Here is a 7,181-nt window from a genome sequence, read left to right as displayed (position 1 = left end):
CCTGCCCAGGGAGAGTGCTATACAACATTCGATAAATGGGAGGTGAAAAGGACATTTCTATTAAAACTTTCGTTGGACGTTTTCGTGACGCAATGCCTAAATATTCTAACGAAAAGCGAGCAACTAAAGATCTGTAACCACCAAATACTTCTCTTAAATAGGGACTTTGTGGCCCAGACCCTCCGTCACAGGACGAAACAATAAAATCTTGTAAGGCGTCACACAAATGGACCTGAAAAACAGTACGCAAAAAGGGACTGGTTTGATCACGCAGGAAGATAAAAGGGTTAACAACTTTAGCAAAATGATTTGTTGGCCTAGTTGGTTAAACATTACGAAAATTAAAAAAGCATTGTGGGCCACTTTCATCGTAACAATATGAAACTGTTACTGTCCGACAAAGAGGGAGGATTCGTTGTGGCACCTCAGAACATCTACCTAGAAAAGGCGGAGGTGGCCTTGGGAAAAAAACTTCAACCGCCTGCCTGACTTCAAATCGAAACTTGTCAAGGCCAAGGCTCTACAACTGTGCCACAGGCTGGATTTAAACCAACTACGAAAACAAATCGTCGCATCCAAAGGCAACCAATTGGAAGTTTTTTTCACGGCCAAGACCCACAAGGAAGAATGTCCTTTTCGCGTAATTGTGACCGAGAAGGGATCTTGGCAGGGTGAAATGTCGCGGTACCTTCTGCGTCATTTGTCTGTCCTCCAACTTGATGACCCATTCTTGATTTCCAACTCAGAAGCAATGATTCAATACCTGAAAGACGACTCAACCCAAACAAGATATGGGTTCTCCCTAGATGTTGAAGACTTATTTTACTCGATACCACACAGAGAATTGTTTGACACCGTCAGCGAATGCATCGACTCCAATGGAGCCCTAGGTTTTCAAAACATCTGTGGCATACCAGTTGCGTCTTTCCTAGAGCTTTTGAAGTTTTATTTGTGCTCGACGTTTGTCACTTTTTCAGGAGAAACTTACATACAAAAAAGAGGAATATGCATCGGATCATGCGTAGCTCCCATTTTGTTCGACATTTTTCTTTCAAAGTGTGACAGGGGCATATTCCAGGGTTTGACGTCCTATCCAGTCGGACGCATATTCAGATACGTTGACGACTATCTTGTGCTCATGACAAAAATCCCTGACGCAGACGACATCACCATCATCAAGAACATATTCCTAGGTCAGGCCCTAGGATTGAATTTCACCCACGAGACTCCGACTAACAACAACCTCCAATTTCTGGATACGCGACTCACCTTTCAAAATGACCACGTCTGTTGGATGTATTCACCTAGATCCAAGAAACGAATACTCCAATATGAATCTGCACACTCAAAACTAGTCAAAAGGAGCATTGTGTTTAATTGTTTGAGCGCTGCCCTGAAAAAGTCTTGCATTCATTCAGCAAGGGAAAGCTTTGACGCGCAAGTATCAAGGCTCAAGGCGTCAGGCTACCCCACCTCCATCCTGTCTGACGTTGTTGAATGCATGATAAAACCAAACAAAACAAGCAAGAGAAGTGGAGAAAGAAGAAGTCGACCTGCGGTCGTCCCTTATATACACCGCATCTCTCACAATTTCAAGAGAATCGCCTCTAAATACGAAGTGCCAGTTGTGTTTTCAGCCCCCGACAAGCTTAAAAAGCTCTGCCACAAAGTCAACACCCCGCGCACAAAGCCTGACAAATGCAGTGTCAGGCACTGCAACAAATACGTCAACTGTTGCAGCGGGGTAGTATATTTGATCCCGTTCACCTGTGGGAAGGTATATGTGGGACAGTCGGGAAGATGCATCAACGTAAGGCTCAGAGAACATGCACTATCTTTAAAATCCTCTCCGTCGGGACATCTCGCTCTACATGTGAGGGACTGTAGATGCGCCCCGCTACTGTCCAGCACAAGGATCCTGAAGAGGTGTCCAGAAAAGCGAACTCGAGAAATCCTTGAGGCTGAAGTGATTGCGACCAAAGGAGATGCCTGCATCAGTGCTCCTTCGGTGACTTTGTCATCAAAAGAATTAGAGTACATGAAATATTTTCCTTAGATATTCTTAATTTGTTTTACCTTCCTCTTTCTTTTTCTTAATATATTCACTGTCATTTCTTTCACGGTTACTTTAATCATGCCCACCATTTCCTATTGTTTTTACTAATTTTTTTCTTTTTTCTTTTTTTCTTTTTATATTTTTTTCTTTTTCAATTCTTAGTCTTTTTAGATCCTTTCACTCCTTTCTCATAAATATTTCTAACATTTAACGTTAGGGTTCTTCATCTTCCTCATCTTCCGAATTAAAACGTCAGTTGCGAGTAAGCGCTTGTCCTGTGTTGTCTCCCTCTTGTCCTTGTCTTTTGCGCTTTTTTCATTTTCGTAAGGTTAACAACTTGTCGAATAAAGAGATGGGCCAAAGAGAGGCCACCAGGGCCGGTTTTCTCGAAGCGATGGTAAACCCATTTCGGTAAACCACGGTGCCTAGGAAGGGAAAAGTACCTGGGTACTGTAATAAACGGCTGGATATAGAACAAAAATAATTATTTTTGAATGGGCAATAAGATGCGCCATCTATCGGTGAAACAAGCCAGTCATTTTTTTTTATCCTCTTTTTCCGCTGGTTGTCATCGATCTATTATGGTATTTTAAGTCAAAATGTGGTAATGTTGTACTTGAAGACCAATTTATTTGCTTCCGATGGTGCGAAGAACTTTTAGCTACTATGCTAGAGTTTGTCGACGAATATTCAAAAATGTAAGAAACATTTCCTTCAATATGTTTCGCCATAAACAACGCATAACTTTCCCGTGTTTCTTCCAGTCTGGCAACGCCGGTGCTGTAGTCTCGTTTTCGTTCCTTGCGACGCACGTTTCTGCGATCCCTGCTGATCTCAACTGTTTGCCCTCACTTCCGTTTGCCCAACCGATTCACCGGTGACGAGAAGCTAAGCTTCTCGTCACCGTTGAATTGCTGGCCACCGGGGATATCTAGAAACTTCAATGCTGTCGGCATACTGTCGGCGCACTGTGAACAAAAAAACAGTACAATGTGTCAGCTATTCACCCGGAACGAAGACTTTATTGAGGACGACCCCCTTTCTCCGCAAAGTAATCGCTGCTCACGCGTTGGCGTGCATAGTATAACAAATTAAACTTCTTAGTATAAATATGTACCAACACTCGTTCGCCAAACATTTTTTCTCACCATAAAAACACTTGCAAGGCTTATGTACCGTCATATGTCTTTGATCCCGGACTGCTGAAGAGTGATGCGTTCGCGGAATGCTGTCGTCGGTTAGCTTAGTAGTCCCTCTGAACTATCGCTTTGCTTAACGTGCTAATAAATTGATGGTGAGTCATTAATATAACAGCCAGATCGAAATGAATGTTCAGCAGAACCAAGCAGAACTATTAGCCCTCAAGCGGTGCCGCGGCCATTTTGCTTCTAGGTACTGCTCCTCCCTCGGCGCCCCTGCTCTCCCAGTCACGTGACCTGGAATTCCCCCTTCTAGGGACAATAGTTAACTTTAAACCACGGTTCGCGTTCGAGAAAACGGGCTCAGGGCCCGTTTGCTCGAACCACTAACCGCGGCTAAAGTTAGCCGCAGTACCTAGCAGAGGGATTTTGAGATCACGTGACTGGGCTCGGTAGGGATGCGGGGAAACATGGCGGTGCCCCAGTGAGTGAGCGCCGCTCGCTTTGGAACTAATATGTCGTTGTAGCTGCAATATCGGGCGGGCTAGTCAGCAACGAATGGTGCAGGAGGCTTTCGCTATGCCTTACCTCACTTAAACCGCAAAGCATGGGCAATGACATCGCCGCATTTTTTAGATAGTGTTTCGATTCTTGGCACTCCTAAGCCTAAATGAATGCGATAATTGTCGGCATGAAAACGTCTTTGGAAAGCGGATTGTTGATAGCACACAAAAGCAGACGATGTCCCAACAGACTTTTTTCTAAATTATCCCCCAGTTCCCAGAGTGGGGGGGGGGGGGGGGGTAAGGCATGTGTTTTGCCCCCCCTAAAACAGCCGCCACTGGGCAGGGCAAACACTGACCGACGCCGCCCAAGGAATACCACTGAAACCGTCCCCCGACCCGCGGGCCATCAATACACACCCCAGCAACGGCGCTCACGCCGGATTGGATGGTACGTGGAGATGGGCGCTGCCGCCGTCAATATAGGCAGCGGTCGCAACGCGAGTTTCCGAAGCGGTAGCGTATACCTTAGTGGTAAAATGTCTGCCTCATACGTAGCGGTCCGGGGTTCGATTCACAATGTGGACTTACTTCTTCTATTAATTTATTTTTTGAGCATTTTGTTTTGTCGAGGCATTTGGCGATATTTACGACATTTATTTTTTTCTATTAACACTGATAAAAACGAATGTTGCCAAACTTCGCTGAACTGAATGGTATGGGACTCTATTTACCGAGGTTCATGTAGGACAGTGGGGCTTGGGTTGCCGGTTGGACGCCGCAAAGCTTTAAGTGGGTTAGTAGTTTGGTAATTAGTAGCTCCATACTGCCGCCGCAAAGCCGCGTGAACGCAGGCGGAGTGGTGGGTCCGAAATTTAAGTTCCCGCGCGTTGCCGAGCAGCCAATCCGGCGTGAGCGTCGTTGCTAGGGGGTCAATCGTCTGCGCCATAAAAATTAGAGATGAGCAGAATCTGCCGAACTTCAGATTCGGCGAAGTCCGGTACTTGCTGAAATTTTGAAGGAAGGCTTGGCAAAGATTCACCAAAAATTCGGCAAATGTCTGAGCACGCGCGCGAACGCGGCGGGGCCATGGATTGCAAATAGACACCGGGCAGTCGTGCTGTCACCATCCTACAGTTTAGTACAACCAGCGGTTACGGCGAGGTGCGGACTAGGCAACACGGTCACTGTGCGTTTGTGAGCCTTAGCGAGTGTGGTTCTCTTCAATATTCTCTACCTCAAAAACAGAAAATCGACCAATAATTTACGCAGTCCACTGCGTAAGTGACAAATGATGCGATAAATTCTGGATAACGTGATTTTAATTTGACCTTACCATTGATGCAACGAGGTAGTTGGAACATTGACTGACAACTGAAAATTACGCTCAGTGTACGCAGCCCACTGCCGTCAAACGGGCAGAGACACGAGAGCTGGCCAGGATGTATGGGAAAGATATTTTCTTTCCTTTTTGTGTACTTTCTGTTGTGTGTATATTCCGTACATATAAATGTCTGCTTTATTTTTTCGCACGTGGTGGCGGGCTGGCAGGCACTCTGCGGAAGGTGGCAGCTTGGACGAGTGTGTTGCTCATATTAATATTCAGACTACAGCGCACTACTGCAAAAAGTACACTCACTCCTTACACACGAAAAAGAAAAGTTCAAACGAACCGCGCTGATTGACAACTGGTTTATATATACTTTGTTTTCTTCTACGTCTACAACTATCGAATTTCCCGAATCACGCGCACCAATCTCCTCGGCTATGTTCCAAATCTTACCCGAGTAACCTGTCTCCTACGTCAGCGGGTAATACCACGCGACATCGCGAGTAAACGATCCTCGACTCAATTTTGGAGCGGCCAGGATAATCACCTGGATACTACGCGGATTGGCTTCGTCTCGGGCTACGGCAAACAGAAAACATAGCAGCGATGACGGAAAATAGCAGACGATCTCTTTTGATCATGGAGAAACCACACAGAGACGATAATGTTAACCGCTTCGAAGTTACTCTTTGACAGTGACGACGCGGTTTTTTGTGAGATGGCTCGTCCAGCTCCTTTTGTTCACCTTCCTTTTGGGCTGTATATTGAGATAAAAATTACTAATTCCTTTCAGTTAGACATCAACATTTTTGTTTTGATTCATCTGGGCGATCGCTGTAAGTCTAGTCCAGGTGCCATAAACAGACTCAACTCATCGTAATTAGCACCGATTACGTTTTGCGGATATTGCTTCCACAGGGTAAAGCGGTAGAGTGCATGGGGCTTTCTCAACAGTGATATGTAATTTACGTTCGCATTGACGCGAGTATGATTATAAACTCACAGAGGGCACTTCGAAACCGCTATAGACCTTTTATTAGGGAGGGAAATGTGATGGGGTTGTTGATTGATCGTAAACATAAAATCTTCGTGCCTTCACTTCTTTACATGCGTTATCCTCTCATTACACACACTCTGGTGAGAAAAAAAAGCCCCAAAGCTTCCACATTATCTACTGCGTTCGAACATTTTCATCTTTTAACGTAAGGATCCAGAGTCCCCACCGAGGACGAGGATATGCGGAGAAGCTCCTGTTTACGCTCGCACTCTGATCATAACAAGTATACCTTCCTGAGGGGAGGTACACAGTCTGAATGTGCGTCGAAAACAGCATGTAAATGGCTGCACCTCAATTTTTGTTATTTCGAACGTCCGCCACCAAAGCCAACGGAGCAAACGAGCTTTGACGGCTGTCAGCGCAGGAAGCAGACGACGAACAGATCACGTGACGTATTTACTCGATTTGATCCGGCTTTACCCCCCAATCGAGGAGGGTAGCGTGAATAAGTACTCCGGAGTAAACAACCCACTTCTGGAACCCGAGCTGTGACGTCATCGAGTAAGCGCGAGTAAGTTTTTAAACGCCAAAGTACGAGACCTTTACTCCGGAGTCGGATCGAGCAAATTTTGGAACACAGCCCTAGACACCTAAAAAATGTTTCTTTTTTTTTTTTTCTGTCAGGATGAAAGATGGTGTACTGGTACAGTTTTCATAATTCCTGACGATGTGTTCGGCGTCAATAATTTCTCTCGGTAATTGATTACTGTGCCTACTGTTGCGTATGGCCCGCGGCAGGGTTAAACGCCGTTATGAGTGCGCCCCCCCCCCCCCCCCCCCCCCCCGAACCATTTTCTGCAATGTCTGCACCTGGCCGTTTGTTTTAGTCGAGCGCCTCTCGCGGGTCAAGGTTGTCTGACTCAGCGAGCCGGGCGTCATCGTCGCTTCGGAAGCACGCCGGCCCAGCGAACGAACCAGACGGGCGCCGTAATATAGCATCCGAGCGATGTAAACAACGGCTAAGGTTTCACGACCGAACCACCAGGGCACGATCCGGGGCGATGAGATCATCCGGACGCCTTCATTCAACGCGAAGACACGAAGGGCCGAACGTCAGCTCGTCACGTCTCGGCCCCGGACGGTGTTTTGACCAGCT

Source organism: Ixodes scapularis, unplaced genomic scaffold (assembly GCF_016920785.2).
Source record: "Ixodes scapularis isolate PalLabHiFi unplaced genomic scaffold, ASM1692078v2 PGA_scaffold5__190_contigs__length_132052651, whole genome shotgun sequence".
Lineage (NCBI taxonomy): Eukaryota > Metazoa > Arthropoda > Arachnida > Ixodida > Ixodidae > Ixodes > Ixodes scapularis.
The sequence above is the reverse complement of the archived record's forward strand: the minus strand, read 5'-3'. Positions refer to the sequence as shown.